The sequence below is a fragment of the Taudactylus pleione genome, unplaced genomic scaffold (assembly GCF_031769625.1).
Source record: "Taudactylus pleione unplaced genomic scaffold, aTauple2 ptg000454l, whole genome shotgun sequence".
NCBI lineage: Eukaryota > Metazoa > Chordata > Amphibia > Anura > Myobatrachidae > Taudactylus > Taudactylus pleione.
In genome coordinates this window covers 2,394,396-2,404,131 of record NW_028284856.1, presented here as the reverse complement: position 1 = coordinate 2,404,131, position 9,736 = coordinate 2,394,396, and the positions used below count along the sequence as shown (strand labels likewise).

The window sequence follows — 9,736 nt, the reverse complement described above, 5'->3', positions numbered from 1 at the left end:
TCAGATTTAAAGTCTGATGCTCTACCGACTCCAGGCTCTACTGGAGTCAGTCGCAAACCTACAGAAGGTTCGTAATACTAAAAACAAGTAATTAAAAATGGTGACATCTACTGTGCAATTACTGAAGTAGGAAAATCTCTCTATCACTAATAGCATTATCTGAAAAGCTTGACATTTAGTGTCTATTGATGAAATACATTTAATTTGCCTCTTGGTTGAAGGTGTACATTCTTAAACAGTTTGTGATTTTCCCACTCTGCACTATGTTCCATTTCACAAAAACGACACATTGCTTAAAAGACACTGACCCGACCATGGACTTGAACCCTGGACCCTCAGATTAAAATTCTGGTGTTTTACCGACTCCAGGCTCTACTGGAATTAGTCGCAAACCTACAGAAAGTTCGTAATACTAAAAACAAGTAATTTCAAATGGTGACAACTACTATGCAATTACTAAAGTAGGAAAATCTCTCTATCACTAATAGCATGATCTGAAAAGCTTGACATTTAGTGTCTATTGATGAAATACATTTAATTTGCCTCTTGGTTGAAGGTGTACATTCTTAAACAGTTTGTGATTTTCCCACTCTGCACTATGTTCCTTTTCACAAAAACGACGCATTGCTTAAAAGACACTCACCCAAACAAGGACTTGAACCCTGGACCCTCAGATTAAAAGTCTGATGTTCTACCGACTGAGCTATCCAGTGTCTTCTAGATTGGTCGCAAAAATGCAGAAAGTTTGTAATACAAAAAACAAGTCATTTCAAATGATGACAACTACTAGTTACTGTGCATTTTACTAAAGTAGGAAAATCTCTCGATCACTAAAAGTATGAACTGAAAAGCTTGACATTTAGTGTCTATTGATGAAATACATTTAATTTGCCTCTTGGTTGAAGGTGTAGATTCTTAAACAGTTTGTGATTTTCCCACTCTGCACTATGTTCCATTTCACAAAAACGACACATTGCTTAAAAGACACTCGCCCGAACAGGGACTTGAACCCTGGACCCTCAGATTAAAATTCTGATGTTTTACCGACTCCAGGCTCTACTGGAGTCAGTCACAAACTTACAGAAAGTTCTTAATACTAAAAACAAGTAATTTCAAATGGTGACAACTACTGTGCAATTACTAAAGTAGGAAAATCTCTCTATCACTAAAAGTATGATCTGAAAAGCTTGACATTTAGCGTCTATTGATGAAATACATTTAATTTGCCTCTTGGTTGAAGGTGTACATTCTTAAACAGTTTGTGATTTTCCCAATCTGCACTATGTTCCAGTTCACAAAAACTAAACATTGCTTAAAAGACACTCGCCCGAACAGAGACATGAACCCTGGACCCTCAGATTAAAATTCTGATGTTCTACCGACTGAGCTATGGAGGGTCTTGTGATTTTCCCACTCTGCACTATGTTCCATTTCACAAAAACGACACAATGCTTAAAAGACATTCGCCCGAACAGGGATTTGAACCCTGGACCCTCTGATTAAAATTCTGTTGCTCTACCGACTTCAGGCTCTACTGGAGTTAGTCGCAAACCTACAGAAAGTTCATAATACTAAAAACAAGTAATTTCAAATGGTGACAACTACTGTGCAATTACTAAAGTAGGAAAATCTCTCTATCACTAAAAGTATGATCTGAAAAGCTTGACATTTAGTGTCTATTGATGAAATACATTTAATTTGCCTCTTGGTTGAAGGTGTACATTCTTAAACAGTTTGTGATTTTCCCACTCTGCACTATGTTCCATTTCATGGAAACGAGACATTGCTTAAAAGACACTCGCCTGAACAGGGACTTCAAACCCTTGACCCTCAGATTAAAAGTCTGATGTTCTACCGACTGAGCTATCGAAGGTCTTCTAGATTGGTCGCAAAAATGCAGAAAGTTTGTAATACAAAAAACAAGTCATTTCAAATGATGACAACTACTAGTTACTGTGCATTTTACTAAAGTAGGAAAATCTCTCGATCACTAAAAGTATGAACTGAAAAGTTTGACATTTAGTGTCTCTTGATGAAATACATTTAATTTGCCTCTTGGTTGAAGGTGTAGATTCTTAAACAGTTTGTGATTTTCCCACTCTGCACTATGTTCCATTTCACAAAAACGACACAATGCTTAAAAGACATTCGCCCGAACAGGGACTTGAACCCTGGACCCTCAGATTAAAATTCTGTTGCTCTACCGACTCCAGGCTCTACTGGAATTAGTCGCAAACCTACAGAAATTTCGTAATACTAAAAACAAGTAATTTCAAATAGTGACAACTACTGTGCAATTACTAAAGTAGGAAAATCTCTCTATCACTAATAGCATTATCTGAAAAGCTTGACATTTAGTGTCTATTGATGAAATACATTTAATTTGCCTCTTGGTTGAAGGTGTACATTCTTAAGCAGTTAGTGATTTTCCCACTCTGCACTATGTTCCATTTCACAAAAACGACACATTGCTTAAATGACACTCGCCCGAACAGGGACTTGAACCCTGGACCCTCAAATTTAAAGTCTGATGTTCTACCAACTGAGCTATCCAGGGTCTTCTAGATTGGTTGCAAAAATGCAGAAAGTTTGTAATACAAAAAACAAGTCATTTCAAATGATGACAACTACTAGTTACTGTGCATTTTACTAAAGTAGGAGAATCTCTCGATCACTAAAAGTATGAACTGAAAAGCTTGACATTTAGTGTCTATTGATGAAATACATTTAATTTGCCTCTTGGTTGAAGGTGTAGATTCTTAAACAGTTTGTGATTTTCCCACTCTGCACTATGTTCCATTTCATGAAAATGACACATTGCTTAAAATGCACTTGCCCGAACAGGGACTTAAACCCTGAAGCCTCAGATTTAAAGTCTGATGCTCTACCGACTCCAGGCTCTACTGGAGTCAGTCGCAAACCTACAGAAGGTTCGTAATACTAAAAACAAGTAATTAAAAATGGTGACATCTACTGTGCAATTACTGAAGTAGGAAAATCTCTCTATCACTAATAGCATTATCTGAAAAGCTTGACATTTAGTGTCTATTGATGAAATACATTTAATTTGCCTCTTGGTTGAAGGTGTACATTCTTAAACAGTTTGTGATTTTCCCACTCTGCACTATGTTCCATTTCACAAAAACGACACATTGCTTAAAAGACACTCACCCGACCAGGGACTTGAACCCTGGACCCTCAGATTAAAATTCTGGTGTTTTACCGACTCCAGGCTCTACTGGAATTAGTCGCAAACCTACAGAAAGTTCGTAATACTAAAAACAAGTAATTTCAAATGGTGACAACTACTATGCAATTACTAAAGTAGGAAAATCTCTCTATCACTAATAGCATGATCTGAAAAGCTTGACATTTAGTGTCTATTGATGAAATACATTTAATTTGCCTCTTGGTTGAAGGTGTACATTCTTAAACAGTTTGTGATTTTCCCACTCTGCACTATGTTCCATTTCACAAAAACGACACAATGCTTAAAAGACACTCGCCCGAACAGGGACTTGAACCCTGGACCCTCAGATTTAAAGTCTGATGCTCTACCGACTCCAGGCTCTACTGGAGTCAGTCGCAAACCTACAGAAAGTTCATAATACTAAAAACAAGTAATTTCAAATGGTGACAACTACTAGTTACTGTGCATTTTACTAAAGTAGGAAAATCTCTCTATCACTAAAAGTATGATCTGAAAAGCTTGACATTTAGTGTCTCTTGATGAAATACATTTAATTTGCCTCTTGGTTGAAGGTGTACATTCTTAAACAGTTTGTGATTTTCCCACTCTGCACTATGTTCCTTTTCACAAAAACGACGCATTGCTTAAAAGACACTCACCCAAACAAGGACTTGAACCCTGGACCCTCAGATTAAAAGTCTGATGTTCTACCGACTGAGCTATCCAGTGTCTTCTAGATTGGTCGCAAAAATACAGAAAGTTTGTAATACAAAAAACAAGTCATTTCAAATGATGACAACTACTAGTTACTGTGCATTTTACTAAAGTAGGAAAATCTCTCGATCACTAAAAGTATGAACTGAAAAGCTTGACATTTAGTGTCTATTGATGAAATACATTTAATTTGCCTCTTGGTTGAAGGTGTACATTCTTAAACAGTTTGTGATTTTCCCACTCTGCACTATGTTCCATTTCATGAAAACGACACATTGCTTAAAAGACACTCACGCGAACAGGGACTTGAATCCTGGACCCTCAGATTTAAAGTCTGATGCTCTACCGACTGAGCTATCCAGACTCTTCTAGAATTGGTTGCAAAAATGCAGAAGGTTTGTAATACAAAAAACAAGTCATTTCAAATGATCACAACTACTAGTTACTGTGCAATTACTAAAGTAGGAAAATCTCTCTATCACTAAAAGTATGAACTGAAAAGCTTGACATTTAGTGTCTATTGATGAAATACATTTAATTTGCCTCTTGGTTGAAGGTGTAGATTCTTAAACAGTTTGTGATTTTCCCACTCTGCACTATGTTCCATTTCACAAAAACGACACATTGCTTAAAAGACACTCGCCCGAACAGGGACTTGAACCCTGGACCCTCAGATTAAAGTTCTGATGTTTTACCGACTCCAGGCTCTTCTGGAGTCTGTCGCAAACCTATAGAAAGTTCGTAATACAAAAACAAGTAAATTCAAATGGTGATAACTACTGTGCAATTACTAAAGTAGGAAAGTCTCTCTATCACTAAAAGTATGATATGAATAGCTTGTACATTCTTAAACAGTTTGTGATTTTCCCACTCTGCACTATGTTCCATTTCACAAAATGACACATAGCTTAAAAGACAATCGCCCGAACAGGGACTTGAACCCTGGACTCTCAGATTAAAAGTCTGATGCTCTACCGACTGAGCTATCCAGGATCTTCTGTGATAGGTCGCAAAAATGCAGAAAGTTCGTAATACATAAAACAAGTCATATCAAATGATGACAACTACTAGTTACTGTGCAATTACTAAAGTTGGAAAATCTCTCTATCACTAAAAGTATTATCTGAATAGCTTGACATTTAGTGTCTATTGATGAAATACATTTAATTTGCCTCTTGGTTGAAGGTGTACATTCTTAAACAGTTTGTGTTCCATTTCACAAAATGACACATTGCTTAAAAGACAATCGCCCGAACAGGGACTTGAACCCTGGACCCTCAGATTAAAAGTCTGATGCTCTACCGACTGAGCTATCCAGGATCTTCTGTGATAGGTCGCAAAAATGCAGAAAGTTCGTAATACATAAAACAAGTCATATCAAATGATGACAACTACTAGTTACTGTGCAATTACTAAAGTTGGACACATTGCTTAAAAGACACTCACCCGAACAGGGACTTGAACCCTGGACCCTCAGATTAAAAGTCTGATGCTCTACCGACTGAGCTATCCAGGGTCTTCTGTGATAGGTCGCAAAAATGCAGAAAGTTCGTAATACAAAAAACAAGTCATTTCAAATGATGACAACTACTAGTTACTGTGCAATTACTAAAGTTGGAAAATCTCTCTATCACTAAAAGTATGAACTGAAAAGCTTGACATTTAGTGTCTCTTGATGAAATACATTTAATTTGCCTCTTGGTTGAAGGTGTACATTCTTAAACAGTTTGTGATTTTCCCACTCTGCACTATGTTCCATTTCACAAAAACGACACATTGCTTAAAAGACACTCGCCCGAACAGGAACTTGAACCCTGGACCCTCAGATTAAAGTTCTGATGTTTTACCGACTCCAGGCTCTTCTAGAGTTTGTCGCAAACCTATAGAAAGTTCGTAATACTAAAACCAAGTAAATTCAAATGGTGACAACTACTGTGCAATTACTAAAGTAGGAAAATCTCTCTATCACTAAAAGTATGATATGAATAGCTTGACATTTAGTGTCTATTGGTGAAATACATTTAATTTGCCTCTTGGTTGAAGGTGTACATTCTTAAACAGTTTGTGATTTTCCCACTCTGCACTATGTTCCATTTCACAAAATGACACATTGCTTAAAAGACAATCGCCCGAACAGGGACTTGAACCCTGGACCCTCAGATTAAAAGTCTGATGCTCTACCGTCTGAGCTATCCAGGCTCTTCTGTGATAGGTCGCAAAAATGCTGAAAGTTCGTAATACAAAAAACAAGTCATTTCAAATGATGACAACTACTAGTTACTGTGCAATTACTAAAGTAGGAGAATCTCTCGATCACTAAAAGTATGAACTGAAAAGCTTGACATTTAGTGTCTATTGATGAAATACATTTAATTTGCCTCTTGGTTGAAGGTGTAGATTCTTAAACAGTTTGTGATTTTCCCACTCTGCACTATGTTCCATTTCATGAAAATGACACATTGCTTAAAATGCACTTGCCCGAACAGGGACTTGAACCCTGAAGCCTCAGATTTAAAGTCTGATGCTCTACCGACTCCAGGCTCTACTGGAGTCAGTCGCAAACCTACAGAAGGTTCGTAATACTAAAAACAAGTAATTAAAAATGGTGACATCTACTGTGCAATTACTGAAGTAGGAAAATCTCTCTATCACTAATAGCATTATCTGAAAAGCTTGACATTTAGTGTCTATTGATGAAATACATTTAATTTGCCTCTTGGTTGAAGGTGTACATTCTTAAACAGTTTGTGATTTTCCCACTCTGCACTATGTTCCATTTCACAAAAACGACACATTGCTTAAAAGACACTCACCCGACCAGGGACTTGAACCCTGGACCCTCAGATTAAAATTCTGGTGTTTTACCGACTCCAGGCTCTACTGGAATTAGTCGCAAACCTACAGAAAGTTCGTAATACTAAAAACAAGTATTTTCAAATGGTGACAACTACTATGCAATTACTAAAGTAGGAAAATCTCTCTATCACTAATAGCATGATCTGAAAAGCTTGACATTTAGTGTCTATTGATGAAATACATTTAATTTGCCTCTTGGTTGAAGGTGTACATTCTTAAACAGTTTGTGATTTTCCCACTCTGCACTATGTTCCATTTCACAAAAACGACACAATGCTTAAAAGACACTCGCCCGAACAGGGACTTGAACCCTGGACCCTCAGATTTAAAGTCTGATGCTCTACCGACTCCAGGCTCTACTGCAGTCAGTCGCAAACCTACAGAAAGTTCATAATACTAAAAACAAGTAATTTCAAATGGTGACAACTACTAGTTACTGTGCATTTTACTAAAGTAGGAAAATCTCTCTATCACTAAAAGTATGATCTGAAAAGCTTGACATTTAGTGTCTCTTGATGAAATACATTTAATTTGCCTCTTGGTTGAAGGTGTACATTCTTAAACAGTTTGTGATTTTCCCACTCTGCACTATGTTCCTTTTCACAAAAACGACGCATTGCTTAAAAGACACTCACCCAAACAAGGACTTGAACCCTGGACCCTCAGATTAAAAGTCTGATGTTCTACCGACTGAGCTATCCAGTGTCTTCTAGATTGGTCGCAAAAATACAGAAAGTTTGTAATACAAAAAACAAGTCATTTCAAATGATGACAACTACTAGTTACTGTGCATTTTACTAAAGTAGGAAAATCTCTCGATCACTAAAAGTATGAACTGAAAAGCTTGACATTTAGTGTCTATTGATGAAATACATTTAATTTGCCTCTTGGTTGAAGGTGTACATTCTTAAACAGTTTGTGATTTTCCCACTCTGCACTATGTTCCATTTCATGAAAACGACACATTGCTTAAAAGACACTCACGCGAACAGGGACTTGAATCCTGGACCCTCAGATTAAAAGTCTGATGCTCTACCGACTGAGCTATCCAGGGTCTTCTAGATTGGTCCCCAAAATGCAGAAAGTTTGTAATACAAAACACAAGTCATTTCAAATGATGACAACTACTAGTTACTGTGCAATTACTAAAGTAGGAAAATCTCTCTATCACTAAAAGTATGATCTGAAAAGCTTAACATTTAGTGTCTATTGATGAAATACATTTAATTTGCCTCTTGGTTGAAGGTGTAGATTCTTAAACAGTTTGTGATTTTCCCACTCTGCACTATGTTCCATTTCACAAAAACGACACATTGCTTAAATGACACTCGCCCGAACAGGGACTTGAACCCTGGACCCTCAAATTTAAAGTCTGATGATCTACCGACTCCAGGATCTACTGGAGTCAGTCGCAAACCTACAGAAAGTTCGTAATACTAAAAACAAGTAATTTCAAATGGTGACAACTACTAGTTACTGTGCATTTTACTAAAGTAGGAAAATCTCTCTATCACTAAAAGTATTAATTGAAAAGCTTGACATTTAGTGTCTCTTGATGAAATACATTTAATTTGCCTCTTGGTTGAAGGTGTACATTCTTAAACAGTTTGTGATTTTCCCACTCTGCACTATGTTCCATTTCACAAAAACGACACATTGCTTAAAAGACACTCACCCAATCAAGGACTTGAACCCTGGACCCTCAGATTAAAAGTCTGATGTTCTACCAACTGAGCTATCCAGTGTCTTCTAGATTGGTCGCAAAAATGCAGAAAGTTTGTAATACAAAAAACAAGTCATTTCAAATGATGACAACTATTAGTTACTGTGCATTTTACTAAAGTAGGAAAATCTCTCGATCACTAAAAGTATGAACTGAAAAGCTTGACATTTAGTGTCTATTGATGAAATACATTTAATTTGCCTCTTGGTTGAAGGTGTAGATTCTTAAACAGTTTGTGATTTTCCCACTCTGCACTATGTTCCATTTCACAAAAACGACACAATGCTTAAAAGACATTCGCCCGAACAGGGACTTGAACCCTGGACCCTCAGATTAAAATTCTGTTGCTCTACCGACTCCAGGCTCTACTGGAGTTAGTCGCAAACCTACAGAAAGTTCGTAATACTAAAAACAAGTAATTTCAAATGGTGACAACTACTGTGCAATTACTAAAGTAGGAAAATCTCTCTATCACTAAAAGTATCATCTGAAAAGCTTGACATTTAGTGTCTATTGATGAAATACATTTAATTTGCCTCTTGGTTGAAGGTGTACATTCTTAAACAGTTTGTGATTTTCCCACTCTGCACTATGTTCCATTTCATGGAAACGAGACATTGCTTAAAAGACACTCGCCTGAACAGGGACTTGAACCCTTGACCCTCAGATTAAAAGTCTGATGTTCTACCGACTGAGCTATCGAAGGTCTTCTAGATTGGTCGCAAAAATGCAGAAAGTTTGTAATACAAAAAACAAGTCATTTCAAATGATGACAACTACTAGTTACTGTGCATTTTACTAAAGTAGGAAAATCTCTCGATCACTAAAAGTATGAACTGAAAAGCTTGACATTTAGTGTCTCTTGATGAAATACATTTAATTTGCCTCTTGGTTGAAGGTGTAGATTCTTAAACAGTTTGTGATTTTCCCACTCTGCACTATGTTCCATTTCACAAAAACGACACAATGCTTAAAAGACATTCGCCCGAACAGGGACTTGAACCCTGGACCCTCAGATTAAAATTCTGTTGCTCTACCGACTCCAGGCTCTACTGGAGTCAGTCGCAAACCTACAGAAAGTTCGTAATACTAAAAACAAGTAATTTCAAATGGTGACAACTACTGTGCAATTACTAAAGTAGGAAAATCTCTCTATCACTAATAGCATTATCTGAAAAGCTTGACATTTAGTGTCTATTGATGAAATACATTTAATTTGCCTCTTGGTTGAAGGTGTACATTCTTAAACAGTT

General features: G+C 36.9%; 1 non-coding gene across 1 annotated transcript; it reads right to left on the bottom strand.

The window, feature by feature from the left end:
- Window positions 1-6,030: 6,030 nt before the first annotated feature.
- TRNAK-UUU (transfer RNA lysine (anticodon UUU)) lies at window positions 6,031-6,103 on the bottom strand. The gene has a single exon. It is a non-coding gene; the product is annotated as a tRNA-Lys (tRNA).
- Between the last annotated feature and the right edge of the window lie 3,633 nt (window positions 6,104-9,736).